Genomic DNA, 25,794 nt, shown 5'->3' with positions numbered 1-25,794 from the left:
ATGGATACCTCCTCTAGAAACAGCAGGACTTTGCCTTGGGGTATGCTAGGACTGTTTGGTTACAGTAACAGTTGTGGCTTCTCTTCTTTGCTGGCTACTCTGCAAGACACTTCTCATCTACTCCTGAGACGGGCACTCTTGTTATCTCCATCTTCCAGGGAGGAAGTGAGGAAGTGTGACTTATTCAGAGCTGAGCTCCCACCCCAACTCCCAGTTTAAGCTCTTCATCAATGCTGGACAAGAGCAGCATATGCTTTCTGATGAAATAGCCAGGCTTTGTAGGGAGGTTTGGAGGCCTGTGGTGATGAGTCCCAAACACTGCTGGTGAATACTACAACCACTCCTTGTGATGGGTCTAAGACTTTCTGTCCCACCAAGTGGTTTCTCCAGAACTGGATCAGGCTTCCACTTAAGATTGAGGAAGGTTTGGCATTTGGAGCCATACAGCCCTCCAGCAATTTCCTTCCTGCCCAAAATACCAGGTTTCTGTCAACTAACCTGACCCTGTAGCCCTAGCCCCAAGGATTCAAGTTTTCACCTTCAAGTGTTCTGTTTTTCAAATGTTCTCTTTGGAAAGCCCTGAGTCCAGTGGCCTCTAATCTCTGCCCTCCTGCCCTCCTCAATTTCCTGGCTGCCCAGTATATCACTGTGCCAGGACAGGCCACATCCCATCCATCCTGTGCTCAGGCCCACCCCTCTGCCTTTTCCCCTGTCATGCAAACTTGCTTCAGAGCCCAGTTTAGAAGATTTCTCCTCCTGGAAGCCTTCCCTGTTTCCTCTCTTGCAGGCAGTCATTTTTTCCCCCTGTATAAGCCTTTGCAGTAACTATTGGCTTTACATATCTAGTCCAAGCCAGTTGGTGAGCCCCCTATGACCGCCAGTGACCAAGCCCAGGACTATGAAGATCAGAGTAAGTGCTTGGGAAACATTTCCTAATGATCACCTCTTTTCTAAGTCTGTGTCTTCAAATGACAGAAGAATTATGGCTCGTGGCTCAGACAGTAAAGAATCGGCCAGCAACGTGGGAGACCTGGGTTTGATCAATGGGTTGGGAAGATCTCTGGAGGCAGGTATAGCAACCCACTCCAGTATTCTTGCCTGGAGAACCCCATAGACAGAGGAGCCTGGCGGGCTACAGTCCAGGGGGACACAACTGAGTGACTTTCACTTTCACATGAACCACCTGGTCATGTCAAACCATCCCTCAAAGGATTCAGGGATGTTTGGGGAACACTCAGGCCTCTGTGCCAGACGAGACTTTCAGAAAGTATGAGAGCCTATAGTATCTGGAGTCAGATAGATGTGGGTTCAAACTGCAGTGGGGCCACTTACCAGCAAATCTTCCCCTTTCCTGAGCCTCACAAATGAGGTCATTGGGCAGACTGAATATGTCAGTGTAGGCAGGACATGGTAGGAGGTCTCATGGGCTGCCCATGAGACACCTGCTTCAGATGCCACCAGGCTCCCCAGCCCAACAGGTCAGTCTTTGCTCCATTCCAAACCTCTCCTCTGAGCACTTGATTTTTCAGAGGCACCCTTAGTTTCCAGACAAGCACTTCTGAAGGTACTAATTGCCAGGGGAGAAAGGGGGATGTGGAAGAACGCAGGGCTCTGGGAAGGGGGGAGGGGGATGAAGTCAGAGGAAGGAGGAGGTCTGCAGCTAGTGGCCAGGACAGCACTGTACCTTCTGCCTGCCTAAGGGTCACCATTTTACACCCACCCACCCTTCATCTCCCTGCAAAAAGAGGATATTGTCCTATTTTACATATGAAAACAGAGGCTGAGAAAGAAGCAGTGTCTTGTTCTGGGAAGTGGTCGAAGGCTCAGAGTTTACACCCAGTAGTCACTTAATGGCTCAACAGTAAAGAATTCTCCTGTAATGCAGGAGCTGCAGGAGACACAATTTCGGTCCCGGGTTCAGGAAGATCCTGGAGAAGGAAAGGGCAACCCACTCCAGTGGTCTTGCCTGGAAAAAATTCCATGGACAGAGGAGCCTAGTAGGATAGGGTCACAAAGAGTCGGACACTACTGAGCAACACTCACTCACTCATATTATATATGTGCTTTAAATACGTCATAAAGCCCTGGGGCTGTAGATTCAGCTCTATCAATTTATAGAAAATGTCTCTAGTGTGTCTAAAATGGCAAAACCGGGCCCCATCATCAAATGCCTCAGCCAACTGAGACTGACTTTAATATAAGAATATGGAGTGCTCTGTGAATTTGCGTATCATCCTTCCACTAAGGCCATGCTAATCTTCTCTGTAGCATTCCAATTTTAGTATATGTGCTGCTGAAGCAAGCACTCACACTGATTTTCCATCAGAAAAGATTTGACTCCATTCTCAATTAAAACCAGCATGTTAGAGTATGCGTCCCCATGACAACCATGCCCTTGCTGGGTTCTAATTCTAGGACTGACAGGCAAGGCTAAAGCCCTGCCCTGAGTTTACTGGATGAAGTAAGTCCTTAGGAAGCTCTGAGGGCTCTCCAGCACCCTCTCTTTGGAGTGCTTGGCCCACAGAGATTCATCTGGCTGGGATGTGGCTCATCTCTCATGAGCAGGAAGCCATCTGAAGGGACTGAAGAGAAGTGTTTTCTGAGGCAGATCAAGGAGTTCAAATGGAAGTTTAAGGTCTGGGAATTTAGACCCTTAACTCCAACTAAGCTCAGAAAAATCTGGAAAGTCTTCACATGCCCCAGGTGACAACCTTAGGCAAAAACCATGATTGGAAAAACAACTATGCTCCAAATAATCTGGAAAATCTTCACAGCCCTCAGGTAAAGACCTTAGGCCAAAACCATGGAAAACAGGTGGCCATGTAGGACAGGAGGATGTTGGAGAGCGGCTAGGAGGGAAGACTTTTTCTAAAGGCAGAAGGGACTCAGTCTTGTGTAAACTATTCCACCTCAGGGTCTATGTTCCTGTGTCTGGAAGATTCCATTCCCACCTCTGCCAGGACTCTTTCTCTCTATGAGTTCAAGAGTCTCTCTTCAGACAGGCTTCCCTGGCTCCTCCCTCAACTTGAGGACTTCCAATTGACACCAGGTCACTCTGTTACATCTTCCTGTTGAGGTAACTTACAGCAATTACCATTCCCTGAAATTATCTGATTTTCCCCTACTTATTTATTTTCTTTTTATTGAGATATAATTCACATATCATACAATCTGCCCTTCTAAAATGTACAATCCAGGAATTCTCTAGTGGTCCAATGGTTAGGCCTCTGGTCTTCTACTGCAGGGGGCATAGGTTCAATCCCTGGTCAGGCAACTAAGATCCTGCAAGCCATGTGGTGCAGCCAAAAAATAGAAAAATATATAAAATAATCATAAGTAAATAAATAAGTAAAATGTGCAATCCAGTGATCTCTTTTTTAAGTTAATTTTTAAAAATTGTTTTTGGCTGCACCTTGAAGTTTGTGGGATCTTAGTTCCCTGACCAGGAATCAAACTGGGTCCCCTGCAGTGGAAGCACAGAGTCCTAACCACTGGACCACCAGGGAATTCCCCAGTGGTTTCTAATAAACTGGTAAAGTTGTGCAGCAGTCGCTACTATCTAATCCCAGAGCACTTTCATCACTTAAAGAGAAACTTTGTACTCTTCAGCAATCTGTCACACCCTACTTCCTCCCTTCCCCTAGGCCCTAACAACCACTCATCTACTCTCTGCTGCTGCTAAGTCGCTTCAGTGGTGTTGGACTCTGTGCGACCCCATAGACGAAAGCCCATCAGGCTCCCCCTTCCCTGGGATTCTCCAGGCAAGAACACTGGAGTGGGTTGCCATTTCCTTCTCCAATGCATGAAAGTGAAAATTGAAAGTGAAGTCGCTCAGTCGTGTCCGACTCTTCGCGACCCCTTGGACTGCAGCCCACCAGGCTCCTCCGTCCATGGGCTTCTCCAGGCAAGAGGACTGGAGTGGGGTGCCATCGCCTTCTTCACATCTACTCTCTCTCTCTGTGGATTTGCCTGTTTTGGACATGTCATATAAATGGAATCAAACAGTACATGGTCTTTTATGTCTGGTTTCTTTCACTGAGCATGATGTATTCCAGATTCATCCATGTTGTGGTTTGTAGCAGTAGTACATTCCTTTTTATGGCTGAATAATACTCTATTATATACATATACCACATTTCATTTTTCAGTTGCTGCTTTATTTTTCAATGATGCTTTCACTTTGGGGCTATTATGGACAATGTTGCTGTGAACATTCATGTACAAAATTTTGCATGGACATGTGAATTCATTTATTTGTCATATATACTTAGGAGTGGAATTGTGGAATTGTTGATCATACGGTAACTCCATGTATAACCTTTTCAGGAATTATCAGGAACTCTTTGAAGAATGTTACCAAAGTGTCTGTACCATTTTACATTTCCACCAGCAATGTGTGAGGGTTCCAATTTCTCCACATGTTACCAATGTTTTTTATTATCTGCCTTTTTGAGTATAATTATCTTAGTGGGTATAAAATCGTATCCCTTTGTGGTTTTAGTGTGCATTTCCCGAACAACTAGTGATGTTAAGTTCGTTTTCTTGTGTTTGTTGACCATTTGTATATCTTCTTTCAAGACATGTCTAGATTCTTTGCACATTTTTTAATTGGGTAATATCTTTTTTTGTTGTTGAGTTATAAGGATCCTTTATGTATTCTGGATACAAGTCATTTTTGGTTATAAGATTTACAAATATTTTATCCCATTCTGTGACTTGTGTTTTCACTTTCTTGATAGTATCCTTTGAAATACAAAGGCTTTTAATTTTGATGAAGTCCAGTTTATCTGGTTTTTATTTCTTTCGTTGCTGTGTTTTTTGTAATATCTTAGAAACCATTGTTTAATCCCATGAAATAGTTATAGCCCTTACATTTAGGACTTTTGAGTTAATTTACTATAGTGTGAGGTAGGGATCCAACTTCCGTCTTTTGCATGTGGATAACTAGTTGTTCCAACAGCATTTTTTTAAACAAACTGACTTTTCCTCTTCAATAATGGTCTTGACACCCTTGCTAAAAAATCAGGGACTTCCCTGGTGGTCCAGTGCTTAAGGGTCCATGTTTCCAATGCAAGGGGTGTGGGTTCAGTCCTTGGTTGGGGAACTAAGATCCCACATGCAGCACAGTGTGGCCAAAAAATTTAATTAATTAAAATTAATTAAATTAATTTCAACAAATTAATTAATTAAAAATAAAGAAAGAAAAAATCAGTTGACCATAAAAGCATGGGTTTCTTCTTGAATTCTCAATCTATTCCATTGACCAATAGATCTTTTATAAAATTTATTTTTAGTTGGAGGAAAATTGCTTTACAATGTTGTATTGGTTTCTGCCATACAATAACTCGAATCATCCATACTTATACATATATTCCCTCCTTCCCCTCACCTTCTAGGTCATCACAGAGCACCAGGCTGGGCTCCCTGTGTATATATAGCAACTTCACACCAGCTGTCTATTTTACACAATAGTGTATACATATCAACGCTACTTTCTCCATTCGTTCTACCTTCTCCTTCCCCACTGTGTCCACAAGTCCCTTCTCTACATGTGCATCTCCGTTCCTTCCCTGCAAACAGGTCAATCAGTATCACTTTTCTAGATTCCATATTTATGTGTTAATATATGATATTTGTCTGACTTATTTCACTCTGTGTAACAGGCTCTATGTTCATCCACCTCACTATCACTGACTCAATAGATCTATCTTTATGCCAGTATACAAAGTCTTTTCTTTTTCTTTTTTTATAGAAAAGCATGTTATTTTAACTATAGCAGTGTGTACATGTCAATCTCAAACTCCCAATCTATCCCTCCCTCTCCTTCCCAGCCTTATAAATTATAGTCTAAATTGCCTGATTTTTTTTTTTTTTTTTTTGGTCCCATACCTCCATCTTTCTCAGTGTCTACAATAGACATACCAAGAAGTTAGGACTCGTTCACAGCTGTGTTCCCAGTGCCTTGGTGCAGAGTAGATGCTTGACAGATAATTGTGGATTGAATGAGTAAATCAACTGAAACTTATTCAATGTCTTATTGAATGAATCACATTGAACAAGTACAGTGTTTTGGGAAGAAGTCAATTTGGGAGGGGAAAGTTGAGGGTACAATAATGATGATGACCTCACTGAGGTCAAGGAGGTGCAAGGTGTTTGAATGGGGCCATAGCGGGATGGGTGGCCCAGAGAGCAGATGCTGCTGCTGCTGCTAAGTCGCTTCAGTTGTGTCCGACTCTGTGCGACCCCATAGATGGCAGCCCATCAGGCTCCCCCGTCCCTGGGATTCTCCAGCCAAGAACACTGGAGTGGGTTGCCATTTCCTTCTCCAATGCATGAAAGTGGAAAGTGAAAGTGAAGTCGCTCTGTCGTGTCCGACTCTTAGCGACCCCTAGGACGGCAGCCCACCAGGCTCCTCCGTCCATGGGATTTTCCAGGCAAGAGGACTGGAGTGGGGTGCCACTGCCGTTTCCGAGAGAGCAGATGAGAAACCCCTTAATATTTGAGACGTGCAGGGAAAGGCAAGGGGCCTCAGTTATGTTTTAAGTGGGAAGGGAAGGAAATTGAGAGAGGTCCCACCCAGTACCTCTGTGTTCTCCAGAGATAGGAAGTGAGAGGGAAGGGAGGGGCTTGCAGGCTCAAGGAAGCAGAGGACAGCTGAGTGACCTTGGGGCCAGAGCCCAGGCTTGGACCTAACAAGTGGGCACTCTCCACTCATGATTGGATCCCCTCCAGGGTTCTAGGGGGGAATGGTTGCCAGATGAAAGGTCAAGGGGTGATGCACTAGAGAGGATGCATGTGAAATCAAGGCCTTGGGGCCCAGGCTGGCTCAAGCAGGGGAGAAGCCATAGCACAGGGCCCCTGACCTCAGGCAACATTTCCTAAACCCTACATACCAGCCACCGCTGGACACACATTGGTTAGTGTGGAGCGTTACCTCCTGTGGGAGACTTCTCAAGGCTAAAGTGACCTGAGGCAGATCACAGGCCAACATGGTTGGAGTAGGAGCAAAGGCAAGCCATGAAGCCAGTTTGAGAGTGGAAGTGAATGAAATGAACCCTGCCTCCCTCAGTGAGTTTGGCTGATCTCTGGACTTGCTGGCTACATATTTTCATCTGTAGATTTGTAATATTCTTAAATCTTTGGGAGATCTTAGAAGATTTTTTTCTTAATTCCTTATATTCTTAATTTTAAACTTATATAAGGAGCTCCTTTAGATTTACTCATAGTTTTAAAAACTCATATATCATTTTTGTGCATTTATAAACAGAAAAATAAAAGTACAATAAATTAATTATTTTTAAAACTTCTTTACATTTGAATGTAGACTCCTGAATCACTTTTTTTGGTTCAGAATTGTTGATGTTCATGTTAATTTGCTCAATTATCCTTCTTTGTGTTATCAGATCATTTGTGACATGGCCTTTCTTAAGGGTGCTCCGTGGAACTTCCTTGGTGGTCTAGTGGTTAAGAATCTGCCTGACAATGCAGGGGACACAAGTTTGATCCCCGGTTCAGGAGGATCTCACATGCCTCAGGGCAACTAAGCCCGGGTGCCACAACTCTGAGCCCACACTCTAGAGCCAGGAGCCTCAACTACTGAAGCACGCATGCACTAGAGCCCGTGCTCCACAACAAGAGAAGTCACCTCAATGAGAAGCCTGTGCACTGCAATAAGAGAGTAGCCTCCACTCGCAACTAGAGAAAGCCTGCATGCCGCAACAAAGACCCAGTGCAGCCAAAAAGAAATAAATTAATAAATATTTAAAAAAATTAAAAAGGGCTCCATTATTGTCCCCAAGATACTTCAAACCATTGATACCCATTCTCTTATGTGGATACTTTTCCATTTGATGAAGCTCATAAATTAGGTTTTTCTCAATTAAATACCTCAGTTTAATAGAATGGATTTTTTTTTTTTTTAACAGCAAGGCCTTCAAACATGCTTTTAAGAATTAGATTTTTCTGTTTTTTAACAGTGTCTCAGATTGAATTTATAGCTTTCTAGTTACTTTTGTTTCAAGACTCAGTTCTTAGAAGATACTTTTGTATCTTTTTTTCTTTTCTTTTCAGAAGATATTTTTGAAGGGTGTAAAGGAAATGTAAAGGGGTCTGGTTGAGTGGCTGAAAGAGAGAGAGAACTTTAAGACGTCATCAGGAGCAGACTATGAAGAGCTCTGAGGACTGGAATTTAATTCCACTGGCATGGGGAGTGCCACAATCAGATACAACATTGAAAAACATGAATTTGGGACAATGTGGAAGATGAGTGTTAAGGCAGAGATACCTGGGAAGATGCTGGGACCATGAGTCAAAAGGTAGCTGTAGTCTTTACCAGAGCAATGGCAGGGAAATGGGGATAAAGGATGGACTAAATCTGGGGGATGTTATATAGAGCATGATGACTATAGTTAATAATACTGTTTTGCACATTTGAAAGTTGCTGAGAGAATAGATTTTAAAATCCTCATCCAAGAAAAAATTTTTTTATAATTGTACATGGTGACGGATATTAACTAGGCTGATGTAGTGATCATTTCATAACACATACAAATATTGAGTTATTACATTGTATACTTGAAACTAACACATGTTATGTATTAGGTATGCTGCTGCTGCTAAGTCGCTTCAGTCGTGTCCGACTCTGTGCGACCCCATGGACTGCAGCCTACCAGGCTTTTCTGTCCATGGGATTCTCCAGGCAAGAACACTGGAGTGCGTTGCCATTTCCTTCTCCAATGCATGAAAGTGGACAGTGAAAGTGAAGTCGCTCAGTCATGTCCGACTCTTTGCGACCCCATGAATCGCAGCATGCCAGGCCTCCCTCTCCATCACCAACTCCCGGAGTTCACTGAGACTTACGTCCATCGAGTCAGTGATGCCATCCAGCCATCTCATCCTCTGTCGTCCCCTTCTCCTCTTGCCCCCAATCCCTCCCAGCATCAGAGTCTTTTCCATTGAGTCAACTCTTCACATAAGGTGGCCAAAGTACTGGAGTTGCAGCTTTAGCATCATTCCTTCCAAAGAAATCCCAGGGCTGATCTCCTTCAGAATGGACTGGTTGGATCTCCTTGCAGTCCAAGGGACTCTCAAGAGTCATCTCCAACACCACAGTTCAAAAGCATCAATTCTTCGGCGCTCAGCCTTCTTCACAGTCCAACTCTCACATCCATACATGACCACAGGAAAAACCATAGCCTTGACTAGATGGACCTTTGTTGGCAAAGTAATGGCTCTGCTTTTCAATACGCTATCTAGGTTGGTCATAACTCTCCTTCCAAGGAGTAAGTGTCTTTTAATTTCATGGCTGCAGTCACCATCTGCAGTGATTTTGGAGCCCAGAAAAATAAAGTCTGACACTGTTTCCACTGTTTCCCCATCTATTTTCCATGAAGTGATGGGACTGGATGCCATGATCTTCGTTTTCTGAATGCTGAGCTTTAAGCCAACTTTTTCACTCTCCATTTTCACTTTCATCAAGAGGCTTTTTAGTTCCTCTTCACTTTCTGCCATAAGGGTAGTGTCATCTGCATATCTGAGGTTATTGATATTTCTCCCGGCAATCTTGATTCCAGCTTGTGTTTCTTCCAGTCCAGCGTTTCTCATGATGTACTCTGCATATAAGTTAAATAAGCAGGGTGACAATATACAGCCTTGACGTACTCCTTTCCCGATTTGGAACCAGTCTGTTGTTCCATGTCCAGTTCTAACTGTTGCTTCCTGACCTGCATACAAATTTCTCAAGAGGCAGGTCAGGGGGTCTGATATTCCCATATCTTTCAGAATTTCCCACAGTTTATTGTGATCCACAGAGTCAAAGGCTTTGGCGTAGTCAATAAAGCAGAAATAGATGTTTTTCTGGAACTCTCTTGCTTTTTCCATGATCCAGCGGATGTTGGCAATTTGATCTCTGGTTCCTCTGCCTTTTCTAAAACCAGCTTGAACATCAGGAAGTTCACGGTTCACATATTGCTGAGGCCTCGCTTGGAGAATTTTGAGCATTACTTTACTAGCGTGTGAGATGAGTGCAATTGTGTGGTTCCCTAACATCTAATGTTCTTTCCATATTCAAATTTCTGCCAAATGTTTCTGATAGATGGTTTTTCTGAATTAATCGAATCAAATTTCATATACTGCATTTGTCCTCATAGCTCTTAAGTTTCTTACAACCTTGAATGCTCCACCTCCTGTTTTTCTGAAATATTGACTTTTGCAGGGACTGGGCTAGTTATCTGGCCCCATGTTCTGCATTCAGCTGATGCTTCTTCATTACCTGTTCATATGCCCCCTGTATTTCCTGTAAACTGGATATAAGGGCAGAGGCTTGATTACACTTGGGTTAATGTTTTTACAAGAATGCTTTGAAGTAAGGCAGGTGTTGGTGTTCAGGCATGTTAGGTTTGGAGAGCCTGAAGGACATCAGGAGCACATGTCATGCTAGTGGCTGGAAATACATTTGGTTTGAAGACCTAGAGGAAGAACCAGGTGAGAGAGAATATCTCAAGAGTCATCATAGAGGAGGTGGGACCAAAAGCCTTTGCTAGGGTCAGGACAGGTGGTGAGAAAACCCAGGGAGTATGAGAAGACTGGCAGGGAGTTTCCAGAGAAGTCAGTGATAAGACAAGACCGATGAAATGAACAACTGAGGCTCAATGGTCAACAGGAGCCCTGCCCTACTCCCCTGAATTCTGGGCCCCTTGCCTGGAGAGTCAGTTGATGTGTCTAGAGTTCATAATAAGCCCCAGGGAGACATGCAGAGGCTTTAAATAATGAGGCATCTCAGGGTTTACATAGTGGGAGGATAAGAGGATGCAGTTGACTTCAGGCCTACCTAATTAGTCATATTAATGAGCCTAAGACAATTATGAGACCAGAAAGGAGGAGCTGGGGTGGGGAGGGGTGGGCAAGGTGGTGACATCTCTAGTCCTGCCCAGGGAGGGGACCCTGGGGGACAGCCAGGGGACTTAGGGCTATGATAGGCCCTGGATCTCCAATCCTGGCAGGGACTGATGCTAAACCATAGTAGAAGAAAGATCACTGCTGCCTTCTGCATCCCAGGTCTGTGGCAACAAAAGGGTCAGAAATCCTGCGGAGGGACTTCCCTGGTGGTCTAGTGGTTAAGACCGTGTTTCCAATGCGAGGGGTGAAAGTTCAATCCCTGGTTGGGGAACTAAGATCCCACAAGCCTCACAGTGTGCCCCCCCAAAAAAAAATGCCCTTGGAACGCCTAGTTATATGCTTCTGCCACGCTGACACCAGCTCCTCACTGTGGCCTAGACATCTTAAAGATGTGGACCTGCCTGCAAGTCCAGGCTCGTCATCTACCTTGTTCCCCTCCCTCTCCGCCCTTCAGCTACACTGGCCTCCTTTGGTTTGTAGATGCAGAAGACTTTGCCGTGTTAGCCCAGCCCTCTCCATAGTTTTGTACTGTGTGCCAACTGCCTGTGCTGGTGCCTGAGAGGTAGCACACAGTGCAGTTATGGGTGTAGACTCAGACCCAAAAGACCTTGTTTGAACCCCCAACTCTACCACTTAATAGCTGTGTGATCTCAGGCAAGTTACAGAACTTCTCTGTGCCTGTGTGTCCTGTCAAGTGGGGTTGTGGACAGCTAATATGAGCTTCACATAGTATCTAGCAGCTGGTTAGTCCTGCAGTTGTTACAGTCATGATTTTTGTTCTCATGAGGCTCAGAGAGGTCAAGATCTGCCTGAGCTCACGCAGCTGGTACCTGGTAGTCTTCTAAGACTTTTTTTTCCCTAGTACATTAATGTTGCATTATAAATAGCCCCACCTAACTGCTGAGATTCTCCGTGCTATAAATTCCTTTATTTTGTATACTCTATCCTGCTACTGTTTATGTAAGTTAAATTTACCCTTGTCAGACCAAGTGAAGGGACCATGGAGTTGGAAGACTAAAAAGGTATACAGGCACATTCCCGTGGACAGTTTCCATTCTAATAAGAGAACAGGAATAAAAAATAGCTTAACACAAGACCCTGTATAATGAGGATTGTGAATTCCTGATAGGTAGAAATATAGACAATAGTAAAAAATATATATAATCAATGTTTTGGAGAGCTCACCATGTACCAGGCTCTGGGCTTTACAATCCTCACAAAAACACCAGAGTATGTATTAGGAGTCCCGTTTTACAGATGAAGCTCAACAATGTTAAATAGTTGCCATCGGTCACACGATGACTGGAACTTAGGTCTGTCTTCCTCCAAATCACCACTTTGAACCAGTCAAGGCAGAGGAACAAGGATGAACACACCTCGGCTGAGTCACAGAAGCTGGCAAGAGAGGAAATTTAGCAAAAGGGTTTGGGGGTTGTAGTAGCCGGATAGGCAGGAATCCGGCGGGGTTGGGGGAGGCCGGGCCTCCTCTTGAGTTCCTTAGGGGTTGAGAACTGTTCTAACCTCGCTGTCCGTATAGCCGCCGGGCCTCACAGCTGCTCAGCCTTGCACCAGGGGCCACACATGGGGCCCCAGTCCTTGTGAGAGAGCCTCTGATTGGCCGGCTCGGTCAGGTGGCTCCCGTGGGCCAATCAGCAGCGGCCAGACAGTGGGCCGCGCGATCCGCTCTGACCTCTGGAGCAGAGGGTGGTGTAGCCTGGGGAAAGGTGATCTTACGCAGTGGGGCGCGCTCGGAAAGGGCCGGCAGTATCTAGTAATGTCCGGCATACCGCAAATCCAGCCAGGGATTGCGCCCTGCTCCGTCGTTTTGAGATAGAAAAGAGGACTGGGCTGGACTGGCCTTCCTCTTGGGCTCTGGGTCCCGCCCTAATGCTTCCGCCCTCTTTTGTGCATCTTTCTCCTTTTGCTCCCCTGGAGCTCCAAGCCTTCCTGTCTTTCTCGCTCTTTCTCGGCAGCCCGCAAGCCATGTAGTCTTTCCTCCTGGTAAGAGAAAGATCTCCTTGCGTCTACAGCGAGGCTCTCTCTCTTTTCTCCCCCGCTGATTCTGGCCTCCCTTTCTCATCCCACTTTAGTCTGGCTTCAGGTCACCAGCAGTCCTGCTCTGGCTAGAACCGGTGGTATTTCATAATCTTTGCTGCTCCGCTTTGCAACATTTGACTCTCTTGACCCCTGGGAACTAACAAGGTTTCCAGAGGCTCCCGCTCTAGTCTGGTCCCTTCCTACCTCTTTATCAAGCCCTTCTCTGCACCATCCTGTCATGGGTATGCCTCCCTTTTTTCCCGTTTGGCAAACAGAGGTTCACCTTGCTGATTGTTTACCCAGATTTCCTGAGGAATCCCGTCTGGTCACTGGCATGTCCTAAATGCCAGTAATTTCTGAGCCTCAATCTCTAGCTTAGATTTGTCCCAGAGTTCCAGACTTCATACCTGCATGTCTCACGGGTACCTAAGGCTGAAAGTAGGTGTTTTAGTCAATAAATATTCTTTAAGCTGAGGGCTCATTTACAGTATGAATATTTTAGAACGTATCTCTACATGTAAAGCTTCCCTGGTGGCTCAGACGGTAAAGAGTCTGCCTGCCATCTGGGAGACCTGGGTTGATCCCTAGGTCGGGAAGATCCCCTGGAGAAGGAAATAGCAACCCACTCCAGTATTCTTGCCTGGGGAATCCCATGGACAGAGGAGCCTGGCAGGCTACAGTCCACAGGGTCATAAACAGTAGGGCAGGACTGAGCGACTTCATTTTCTTTCTTGCTTTACATATAAAATAAATATATAAGTGTTCATTGCTGTGTGGCAAAAGCTTGGAAGTACTGTGTCACCTGTGACCAGCCAGCAGTGGGTGCTTCATTACTGTGTCCTGAATTAATGTAGAAATGAATGTTGGTTGGCATAATGCCTGGCACAGAGAAGGTGCTCAAAATTAGTTACCTCATCCTTCAGCCCAGCTTCTCTCTACCCCAGGGATGGGAACTGTCCCATCACTTCAGCTTCAATGCAAAAGCTGCATAAGGGAGGTAAACAAGAGAGAAAAAGCAGAAGTGAAAGCCCTTCTTGTCCTGTATAATATTCTACTCCCTGTCTAATCTGTCTGCTCCCCAAAGGTAGCACTGCCCAGTGATGGGACAGAAGAGACAGCCAGAAGCTGTCATCCCAGGACAGGAAGCTGCTGCAGGCAGACTGGGAGACAGACAGACCAGGGCTCAAATCCTGGTTGGATTATTTTATGGGTCCTCCTGGACTTCTGTGAGCCCACGTTTCCACCTGTAAGTTAGAGATATAAAGAGACTCTACGTCATACAGGTTTGTAAGGATTCTCCCTAGAGCCTTTGAGGAAGCTGACAAGTATTGGTACTTGGCTATTGTTTTGGCTGAAAGACAGGTAAAGAGGATTTTCCTGGTGGCACGCTATCGCCACCGTGTGTCAAGATGGGAAATTACATAAGGGAGGTTCTTTGGCCTGAAAAGGGCTACCTAGACTTGGGTTTTATTTTCTTTTAAAATATTTATTTATTTGTTTAGCTGTACTGGGTCTTCATTGCTGCCCCTTGGCTTTCTCTAGTTGCAGTGAGTGGGGGCTACTCTCTAGTCATAGTGCATGAGCTTCTCACTGTGGTGATTTCTTCTGTTGTGGGGCATGGACTCCAGGGTGCATGGGCTCAGCAGTTGAGGCACAGGGGCTTAGTTGCCTTGCAGCATGTGGGATCTTCCAAGTCCAGGGTTCGAACTGGTGTCCCCTGCATTACCAGGTGGATTCTTAACCACTGAACCACCAGGGAAGCCCCAGACTTGGGTTTTCTGAAACCTGAGAACTTGGCTCCTTGCCGCCAGCGCTCTGCTGTCTAGGCTCCCTCTGGCCTCCAGTGTCAGTGCCGTCAGCTGTGGAGGAGAAATCATTCCTCCCCTGGGTGCAGGGCTCTGGTTGTGCCTTCTCCAACTATAGAACTTTCAGTGGTTCCTCACCGTGTCATTCAAACCTTTTCAGAGCTAGTATCCTTGACACCTGCTGTGTGCTTGAATCCTAGGGCCACCTAGCTCCAGACCTGCCTCAAGATGCTCGCTGTTTTCTCCTTCCTTCCCATCCCTCCTGAGCTCACTTTGTCTTCCTCATAATTCACAACACCGAAGTACATTTTCCCAATGAACATGTTAAGTTCCTGGGACAGTGTTCACGTGAACCGCAACCATTTATTGATCACCTACTATGTGTCTGGTGCTGTGTTGGGCTCCTTATGGGCATTTAGCGCATATACTCTTCACAAATCCTGCAGGGCAGGTTGCTACCATTGCCCCTATTTTGTAGACAAGGATACTGAGACAGAGAAAGGTAAAGTGACCCACCCAAAGTCGCATTGCCATCAGGGGACAGAAGCCTGCTTACAACTTCTGTGACACCTGGTGTGGTGGAGGAGGCAGGCAGACCTCAGTTCAAATTCTATCTCTGTTGCTCACTACTGACTTCCCAACTTTGAGCCCAAGTAGCCTGTCTTCCTCTAAAATGAAGTGTCAGCTCCCGCAAGGCAAAGGCGCTGACTCCATGGGGCAGGTAGTGTCTGGGGACATGACACCAGGGCTGAGAAGTGGGGAGGGTATCACAGTTGGCAGTCAGAGCTGGTATGGAACACACTGAGGTAAGTCAAGGTTCTGTCAAGGAAGCTGCAGTCAATGACTGGGAGCCCCGGCTCAGGACCCAGCCCTCAGAAAGTAGGGGTTCAGGTGTCCAGGCTCCCATCAGCTCTCACCTGTGCAACCCCTGGGACCTGTTCTGCCCACACCCACTCTAGCTTCTCCAGTGCCTTTCCCACTTGGCAGCCTTGTGTTGGCCTTTCCAAACACACCGCTGATCATGTCCTTTGCTACTGAAAAGCTTGACTTTTCACTGCATGCTGGGGTCTCAGCCCCTCACTGGAGCCTGTGATTCTATGGATTAGTTGCTGTAGCCCTGTCCACTCTGTCACATTCTCTGGTCTCTGGCTCTTCCCAGCTCCTTGAAGCCACCTTTGACCTTTGTACATGCTGTTCCCATGGACTGACACACTCTTTCCTCTTCTCTTCGCCTAATTGATATGGTGGTGCTAGAAGGGGTTGGGGGTGGGGAAGGGAGTGGAGAATTTTTGTTTATATTTTAAAACTATGAAGCCTCTTGAGAATTTAAAAAAAATTATTGTTCTATTTATTTTGGCTGTGCTAGGGCTTCATTTCTGTGGGGGCTTTTCTCTAGTTGCCACAAATGAGGGCTTAGTTTCTAGTTTCCGTGTGTGGGCTTCTCATTGCAGTGGCTTCTCTCATTGGAGCACAGGCTCTGGGGTGCGTGGGCTTCGGTAGTTGTGGTTCCTGGGCTCTAGAGCACAGGCTCAGTAGTTGCGGCACACAGGGGGCTTAGTTGCTCCAAGGCATGTGGGATCCTCCCGGATCAGGGATCGAACTCGTGTCTCCTGCATTGGCAGGAGGATTCTTTACCACTGAGCCACCAGGGAAGCCCTGGAATGGAGAATTTGGAACCTGCAAGAGTGTTTGGGAAAACTGGTTGGAGGGGAAGAGAAAACTGGTTCCAGGAAGAGAGAACAACCTGTGCAAAGGGATGGAGGTGCACGTGTGGCAGGGTGGGGTGGGGGACAGGCAGGGATGGAGACTAATAGGAATGAGGCATCCCTGAGGCCAGGGCCAAATCCATAGTTGCTATGCCAAACAGCTTGGCCCCAGTCCTGAGGGCAGTGGGAGGGTTTTTATCAGGGGAGCTACAGTGGTTCCCTTGGGTAGGGTGGAGAGGGCATGTCGACACCTCACTGACAAATGGAGTACCCAGGCCTGAACAGTCCTCCAAGAATGACCGGATCATCACCAACATGAAAGCTCCATGGATATGGCCCAAGGCCCCATCCCCACCCGACATGAGGCTGAAGCAGGATGCTACACTACTTGCGGCCTCCAGGAGGTGGCACCATCACCCCAGCGTATCCCCTCTACTCTGCTCCCTGCGCTGGAGGCCCCTCCCAGGGTGTAATTATAGGACAAAAACCCAGAGAGGAAAGGAGGCCATGGGCCCAAGGGGTGGTTGGGATGCAAGGCACAGGACAAGGGGAGTTGGGCTGTACTGGCTCCCTTTTGATTTTTTTCAGGGTCAAGCGCAGTATGTCAGTCTGACTCAAATGTGTTTTTTTTTTTAATATTTATTTGACTGTGCTGGTTCTTAGTTGCAGCATGCAGGATATTCAATCTTAGTTGTGGCATGTGGGATGTAGTTCCCTGACCAGGGACTGAACCCGGCCCCCCTGCATTGGGAGCATGGAGTCTTAGTCACTGGACCACCAGGGAAGTCCCTAGATTTTCATTCACCATTGTGTTCCCCGCCCTGCTCCATGCAGCCCCTCCTCAGGCCCCTGAAACAGTCACAAGGACCCCACCTGTTCACCCAGTTCTTAGCCATTGCCAAGAACCACCTTTGTTTCCTTCCGACCTGCATTAACAAGCCCTCTCATTCTAAAGACATCCTTTGATTTCCACTTCTGTCCATCGCCTGGCTACCATAGGCGCCTGCAATGGGGCTATGAAGGATGGTGTTGGTCCCTGGTGAGAAGATGGGAGGGTAACTGGATGGTCCCTCCTTAGGTGCATTAACTCTCATTGCTTCCATCACCCTGAGAGACTCCATGTGTCCTTTGGGGGTGCTGTCCCAGTTTCCAGCTCTACTCAGACACTGTAGTGGCCCCTCACCCATCTCCCCACCTCTGTATTAGCAGCCCCGCACTCTCTGATCTCTTCATTCCTCTGGGAGTGAAATCCGAGGCCTGCAAAGCCCTCTATGGTGTGGCCTCACCTGGGACCATGCACTCCCTCATTCTGTATGTGCCCTCTCTACTGGAGCAGCTCGGATTCTCCCCACTCCTGCCTGCCTCCGGACTACTGTGAGACTGTTCCCTCTGCCTGGAATGCTTTTCCTCCCACTCATCACAAGACTAAGCGCTGTCCTCCTTCTACCAAATATCACTTCCTCGTGGAGCTCTTCCCTGCGTCGGATCAGGATCGGTCCCCAGTGTAGACACTCACAGCTGCAGTCAATTGACCTTCAGAGTCTGTGTTAATTATAGTCAGTGTTTCCCTGGGTGTTCATTTAATGGCTGTCCTCTCCTCTAGATTTCCAGCTCTTTAGGGTAGGGTATAACCACCGACTAGAATGACACCTGTATACAGTAGGTGCTCAGTAAACATTTGTTGATTTACTGTGCCTTCCTGTCCTCGTCTGTCCGATTTCTTCTTCAGCTTGGGCCCCCACGTCACCTCCTCCGGAAAGCATCACTGAACCCTGCCCGGGGTGCACACAGCTCCTGGGCTTTATTCCTTTGTTTGGTTTTCAGTTCCCTTTGAGCCTCATTCTCCTCTTATCAGCCTGTGCCCCGGGCATCAGTGCTAATGGCTTTGTGTGTGTACTTATAACATGTGTGTTCTCTGTGTCGTCATCATTTCTTTTGTGCAAATGGCTTTATGCTTTAGAGCCCATTTCATTTCTTACCCTTTCTACTCAGCACTAGGCTTCTGAGGTCCTTCCACATGGCTGTGCATCCACTGGGTCCCCTGCACATGTAGTCCATCCACCTCCCAGGATGGACTCCCGACTGCTTCCAACCCCTCCTCCAAGCTTCCCCATGTGGGCCCCTATGTGTGAGGGTTTGGGAAGAGAGGGTGGTATATATTCAGGCCAAATTGCTAGATCATAGGGCATGCATTTATATAATTAGTTGAAAGCTCTCAGGCAGCTCTCTGGGATAGCTGTACCCACAGTCCAGGTGGGTACCCTCCCACTCCCACTCCCTGTCCCTGCTGACACCTGGCATTCTCCAGCTCACTAACTTTTGACAGTGTGATAAGTGACATCTCTTGAGAGCATCTCTTGCATTATTCTTGAGTTTCAGGGTCTCTTCATAAGCTTGCTGACCTCTGGTTTCCTTGTTTAATCACCTCATCATACTCTCTCTTTAGTGATTTTTTGCTGTTGTTAAATTTTGGCTGCACTTTGCGGCATGCAGAATCTTGATTCTCCAACCTGGGATTGAACCTGTGCCCCCTGCAGTCAAAGTGTGGAGTCTTAACCACTGGACTGGCAGGAAAGTCCCTGTAGTGTTTTGAAGTGTCTTTTCCTTGTGGATTTGCAGGCCCCCCCCTGGATGCCTCATGCTGTCCTGACACAGGCTGACTGGCTTACAGGCAGACACCTTGAGCCTAGGTGTGGCAAGGGTAGTGATGGTCCTGAGCCTTCTCGGGGTTCCCAGCCCCACTCAGAGAGGGGAGGAGGGTTGACTATCCCTTGGTGGACACTATGGGGCTCATCATTGTGATCCCCTCAGGAGGCTATGTGTGTATTCTGAGGAGACTGTCTTAGCTCCCGGCTTGACAATCTGGAGTTTGAATTTTGAATCTGGGAAATTCATTCAACACATATTCATTCCATGAATATCTAGGGAGCACTTATCCACAAGGCCCCCAGATCCCGTTGTTGACAAGTACAAGTGTGAACAGAATGGTCCCTTGGCTTCTCAGAGCTTGCCTTCTAGGGAGGTGGCAGTCAGTAAAGAGTGAGCAAATAAGATAATGGTAAAAGAAAACAAACAAGAGGCTAAAATATGGAATAATGGAGGGGGGACTTTGGCCACAGTGGTCAGGAGAGGCCACTCTTAGGAGACGACCTTTGTTCTGACAGCCAACCCAGAAGCATCGGGGGACTGGTATTCCCTGCAGAGACCTGCAAGTCAAAAGCCCTGAAGTTCTCATGAACTTGGGGTGGCAGAGAAACAGAAAGAAGGTGACTGGGTCTAGAGACTTGATGAGGGACAGGTGTGCAGGGAGTTCGGGGAGTGGGCAGGGGTCAGTTCAAGCTTTGTCCTATGGGGCTGGGTTCATCCTGGGCTGGCATGTGAAGCAACAGGAGGACAGAGGGGCTATATAGGAGGGCGCTGGCCCCGGGAATCTCTGCGGCTCTCTCCTGGGACAGCCTGAGCTTTGTGCCAGGCTGCTGTGGAAGCTGATGTGTACTCAGAGGGGATACTTTTCGTCTCTAGTATTTTTTTCTTTTCTTTTAATGAATTATTATTATTATTTGTGGCCATGCTGCATGACTTGCAGGGTGTTAGTTCCCCAACTGGAGATTGAATATGGAAGGACTGATGCTGAAGCTGAAGCTCCAATACTTTGGCCACCTGATGCGAAGAACTGACTCATTTGAAAAGACCCTGATGCTGGGAGAGACTAAAGGCAGGAGGAGAAGGGGAGAACAGAGGACGAGATGGTTGGATGGCATCACCAACTCGATGGACGTGAATTTGAGCAAGCTCCAGGAGTTGGTGATGGACAGAGAAGCCTGGCATGCTGCAGTCCATGGGGTCACAAAGAGTTGGACACGACTGAGCGACTGAACTGAACTGAACTGAACCACGGCAGTGAAAGTGCAGGGTCCTGCCCACTGGACAGCTAGAGAATTCCCTCTTTTCTTTTTTTTTAATATGCAAAATTTTTATTACACAATATTAAGTAAACAGTAAATATAAGAATAGTATTGATACATCTGCTGCCTTTATATATATATTTTTTTAATTTCAATTTTGGTAAATAACAATGCATGTATCAAGTTTAAAAATCGAAAGAAACAAAGGTCCCCTCCCTCTGTGGCCCCATCCGCCAAGTTCCTCTCCCTGGAAGCAGCCATAGTGACTGCGTGCCCACCCTTCACCAGTGATTGCATCCCCAGAACTGGAGTAAGTGCTTCACGGGGACAGGGGCGCACCACTTCATTTCAAATTTTCCCCTCAGCATTGTCAGGTGGAGCGAATTCCCTATCAGGACACTTAAGAGCCCCTTTGTGAAGGCTCTGAAGCTGTCTTGTCAATGCACAGCTCTTTAAACTTGTATTTAAATGAACTAAAATAATCAGTCCCTTAGTCGCATGACCCACGTTTCCAGTGCTCAATAGCCATGTATGGCCAGTGGCTACTGTATTGGACAAAATGGATAATTTCCATCATTGCAAGAGGTCCTCCTGCCAGTGCTGCTTTAGAGAATTCTATGCCATCCATCATTTATCTCTAGCCTGTCTGCTTCAGAGCTTCCCTGGTAGCTCAAGCGGTAAAGAATCTGCCTGTAATGCAGGAGACCCAGGTTCAGTCTCAGGAAGATCCCCTGGAGAAGGAAGTGACTACCCACTCCTGCATTCTTGCCTGGAGAGTTCCATGGACAGAAGAGCCTGGCAGGTTATAGTCCATGTCTGTTTTCAGCAGTGACTTGGAAGGGGCCACGGTCATCTAGGCAGAAGCTCAGTTGTGTGAGTGAAGCCGTCCTTAGCACATGCAGTAAGTCCCCCAGCAATTATAATAACCTCATTCCCCCAGGATCTGAGGGCTAGCCCGTTGGCAAGGTTGTAGAGCTGTGCTGTCCAATATGGGTCTGGCTGTCTCAGTCTTCCAAGCCAACCCTCCTCTCCTGGAACCTGGTTTCCTAGGGTCCTCGGCTGTGAAAGGAAAGGGCCTATACCTCCCTCACCAGAAACCTCATCATCGTCCTTACCAGGTCATTCAGTCATTTCACAAACCTTTGTGGGCCTGCCCTGCACTGGACCTGACTTCGAGAGGGAGCCCATGAGGATCCTGTCCCGAGTGAGACAGAGAGGGCCATAAATGGGTCACTCCAGTTGTGCATAGAAGCGCAATGCCTAGGCTGTGCTGTGAGATCAGTGTGGGCTTCTTGGAGGAGGTGAACGCCAAACCACGCCCTGAAGGGAACAAGAGTGGTCTGGAGGTTGAGAGATGGGAGGCGCCCACAGCCATAGGCCACAGGGCCAGTCAGGCTAGGCCCCAAGCAGCAGCACAAGAACTAGAGGCTGGCACCACAGGCCCGGAAGGGACTGGCGCTGTGGAATGTGAGTGGCGACTGAGTAGGAGAGGATGCGGGAAAATGCTGGGTGAGTTCAGCTGTTGGCAATTTCACGCCATCTCCTCAGCCACTTCTTGGGGACAGGCCCCAGCCTAGGGGCCCAGGTGCTGATGAAGGTCAGATTTCGGTAGCAAGAGAATAAAAGGAGATTTCCTCCGGAGGGGGGCCTCTCCCTGCAGAGAGAACTGCAGCTGCCTCACACACATACTCTGGGATTAGGCTAAATCCAACAGCAGGTGGAGGGATGGGAGGGGGGCTCCCAGTTAGGGTCCTAGAGTGTGGGAAGGAGCAGGCAGTGGTGGTACACACCTGAGTGTATCTGTTCTGGGGGGTGAGTCTCCTCCACCTGTCCCTCCGTTCTGCCTGGTGCTGCCCTGGATGGGAGTTGAGGGGGAAGGACAGTGACTGCTACCCTGGATCAAGGGCTGCATGAACACAGGGGGAGCAATGCAAGAAGACTTAGAAAATGCGGGCAGTTTTTCTTGGGAGCAAAGAGGGTGGGGCAAGGAGGTAGTTTTTCACGGAAAACCTTTTGTGCCATTCAAGTTTTTGTTTCAGTTATTTAAACCATGAGCACAGAATGCCTCTTTAAAATGTGGTTCTCAAAGTGTGGCCTCAGACCAGCAGCATCCCCTGGGAACTTGTTAGAAATGCAGATTTCCAGGCTTTACCTCAAACCTCTGTGTGTGTGTGTGTGCTTAGTAGCTTGGTCAGGTCTCACTTTTTGTGACCCCGTGGACTGTAGCCTGCCAGGCTCCTCTGTCCATGGGGATTCTCCAGGCAAGAATACTCAAACCTACTAGATACAAAATTCTGGGGTAGGACCCAGCAATCTAAACTTTTCAGGTAATTCTGATATATGCTAAAATTTTAGAACTACTGGTTAAAAATCTACCAAGGCAATGCTTGCTTCCTGGGGATCACACTTTGGGGAAAGGAGATTCTTGTGAGCATCCTGCTCTATAGCAATGAAAGCATGAAGTGGGGCGCAACTTGGAAGGAGGTCTTGGGGAGGCTGCCCCAAAAAATGAGGTTTAAGTGAGATCTAAAAGGCATAAGGGGCTTGGCCAGTTAAGTGGGGGAGAAGAAGGAATAGCCCATGTGAGGCCCAGAGGTGGCAAAGATGAAGGTCACGGGGCTGGAGCTCAAAGTGCTGGGCCCAGCACCTCTGTGTTTAGGTGTCATGAATGACCATCCATTTGTGTGTGTGGACATTCCATTTTTGCTTCGTGGAAATCCAGAGCCTCTCCTGGCCCTCGGAACAACTGGGCCACCAGGGCTTTGGGAACGATCCCTGCAATGGGAAAGGCACCCGTTCCTGAGCACTGATTCTCTCACTGCCCCCATGCGACCTTGGGAGAAGGAGGAAATGGCCACCCACTCCAGTATTCTTGCCTGGAGAATTCCATGGATAGAGCCAGGTGGGCTGCAGTCCATGGGGTTGCACGAGTCGGACAGGACTGAGTGACTAACAACTTCGGGTCAGTCACTTCCTCGTTCTGAGCCTCAGTGTCCTCATCTGGGCAATGGGGACAAGCATGCCTTCCAGGGAAGGGATGCCATAAAGAAGGCATGAGATCATGGCAACCCAGACCTGGGGGCCATGCCCTCCTAATCCATATAACAACAGCCATTTTTGACCAAGCATTTCCTACCACTCTCCAAGGCATGTTGTCATTCCCGTGCTTCAGGCTCAGAGAGGGTAACTTCGGTCATAGCTCAACCCCCTCCCAAGCCCCTTACCAGGGCCAGCTTACCCCTCCCTCCCAAGCACTGACTCCCTCCCAGCAGCCTCCTGCCTCTTGGCTCTGGCTTCTGAGATGTGAGTGGCCGTCTGTCTGTTGCTCCTACCAGAACCTTTGGCTGACCCAAGCAGCGAGCGAGTGGCAGAGTCCGGAGGTGACCCAGTGCTTTTTGGACAGGCTCTTGCAGTTGGTGGTGGTGGGTGGGCACTAGCTCAGAAGTTGCTTGGAACCCAGGCAGACCAAGGGTGTCAGCTCCAGATGCTGCCACGCTGCCCAGAGCGAGTTTGGGGGAGGGGGGATGGAGCAGCAAAGCTCGTATGGGGGAATTAGTAGCATCTGTCTCATTCTGACATGGGACGTGAAGAATGTGGAAAGGCCCAGTAAGCACGTGCCTGCCAGAGAGGCTAGCAGGGAGGGGGCACAGGGAGGGGCAGCTGAACCCCTCTGGGACCCCAGGACCTACCAGGCAGCAGCTGCCTCCATCACTCTGATGAGTCTCCCATGTACACAGGACCTGCTGGGAACCTGGTGTGGGGGATCAACTGGGCTCCTTCCTTAGACCCTAATCCTTATGACCCTGGGGCCCGTCATATCCTCAGTTTCTCTACCATTAAATTGGGAAAACCAACCTTTATCTGGGCTTCCCAGGTGGTGCTAGTGGTAAAAAACCCGTCTACCAATGCAGGAGACATAAGAGACTTGGCTTTGATCCCTGGGTTGGGAAGATCCCCTGGAGGAGGACATTGCAACTCACTCCAGTTTTCTTGCCTGGAGAATCCTGTGAACAGAGGAGCCTGGCAGGTTGCAGTCCTTAGGGTCTCAATATCTGGCAAGGCTGCGATGAGGGACAGTGGTGGGCCTCTCCCTCCACTGTGCTGGGCCTAGCACAGCAGTGGGCTCACGGTGGGTAAGTGGAAAATGGGGGTTCTCATTTGCCACTCTCTTGTCCTTACGCACTGCTCTAGCCTCCCAGCCCTTTTCTTCCCTGGGTGGGCTTTGAGGGATCTGCCTGTCCTGTGTTTGACTAGGTTAATGAAGGACAGTCACTAGCCAATGACCTCAGTGGGAGATAGGGGCTCAGTCAGAAAGTTTGGAGGACTCCGGGAGCCAGAGGGGGTTCTTGAGTGGAGGAGGAACGTAAGCCAAGAGCTGCTTTTGGAAGCTGTCTGTGGAGCCACCAGCAAGGGAATAGGAGGGGAGGGGATGGAGGAGACCTTGGGCAGGAAGGAGACCCTTTGAGGCAGCCCTGAGACTCAGGGATGCGGCAAAGGCCAATTTCACCAATTCTTAGGGAAACACTCAGCATAACCCACGTGAACTCTGCAGGGCGTCCTTCCCCAAGCATGTGCTCATCTGAGACTCATTTCATCCTAAACCCTAACCCCTGGAGGTAAGCAAGCAGGACTACACCACTCGTGTGGGTGAAGAGTGATGATCAACAAGTGAGAACAGTGGCCATGGGACCGTGGAAGTGGCAACTCTGAACTTCCTAGCTCCAAGTCCAGTTTTCTCTCATTCTGTTGGAGAACAGGGCTCCTGAGGGAAAAGAAGTGGTCAGGGGAGACTCCCTGGGTTTTTCTCTGGTGCCTTCTCTGAGATGGGGGCTCCTGGAGGAGGTACAGTTTGGTGCGGTAAGATGGGACATAGTGAGGCAAAGAGGAATAGGAAGAGGAGACAAAGAGGAAACCTGGAATAGGAAGAGAAGTGTGGCTGCTTCTCCGTCTTCTAGGATGGCCCTCGTCCCAAATCCGTATTCCTAGCCCCTTCTGACCCTGTTTGTACTTTCAGCCACCATCCCCTAGAGGTTCTGGGGGCAACCCAGGAGCTTCCACCAAGGGTCTGTCCTGGATGGGAGCTCCTGATTCAGCAGGGCCGAGCAGGGCCACAGAGAGTGCCAGGCACTGGGTCAGGAACCTCTTCTGTGGATTAAGGGGTTGAAGAGCAGCCGTGACTGCTGGGATGGAGCCGGAGAAGTTCCAGGCTTAGAGCCCTGAGAAGCTGATCCCTCCACCCTCCCCCAGAGGGTGTTTGAGAACAGGGCCATGACGGCCTCCCCAGGGGAGGACCAGGCAGGCAAAGACAGCTGCAGCCCAGCCAGGCGGCAACCAGCTGCTGCCTGGGAGACTGGCCAGGGTGGGGCGGGGTGGGCAGAGCCCCCACCCTGAGCGGCAGAGCGTGGGAGCGGGCAGCAGCCTCGAAGCTGAGTTTCAGGCTTTCAT

General features: G+C 48.2%; 1 non-coding gene across 1 annotated transcript; it reads right to left on the bottom strand.

The window, feature by feature from the left end:
• Positions 1 to 2,199: 2,199 nt before the first annotated feature.
• On the bottom strand, positions 2,200 to 2,306 carry LOC129642519 (U6 spliceosomal RNA). Its single transcript, XR_008709788.1, has one exon. It is a non-coding gene; the product is annotated as a U6 spliceosomal RNA (small nuclear RNA).
• Positions 2,307 to 25,794: the final 23,488 nt, after the last annotated feature.

This window comes from Bubalus kerabau, chromosome 1 (assembly GCF_029407905.1).
Source record: "Bubalus kerabau isolate K-KA32 ecotype Philippines breed swamp buffalo chromosome 1, PCC_UOA_SB_1v2, whole genome shotgun sequence".
Classification (NCBI taxonomy): domain Eukaryota; kingdom Metazoa; phylum Chordata; class Mammalia; order Artiodactyla; family Bovidae; genus Bubalus; species Bubalus kerabau.
Note: the sequence above shows the minus strand (reverse complement) of the source record. Positions and strands in the feature narration are given on the sequence as shown.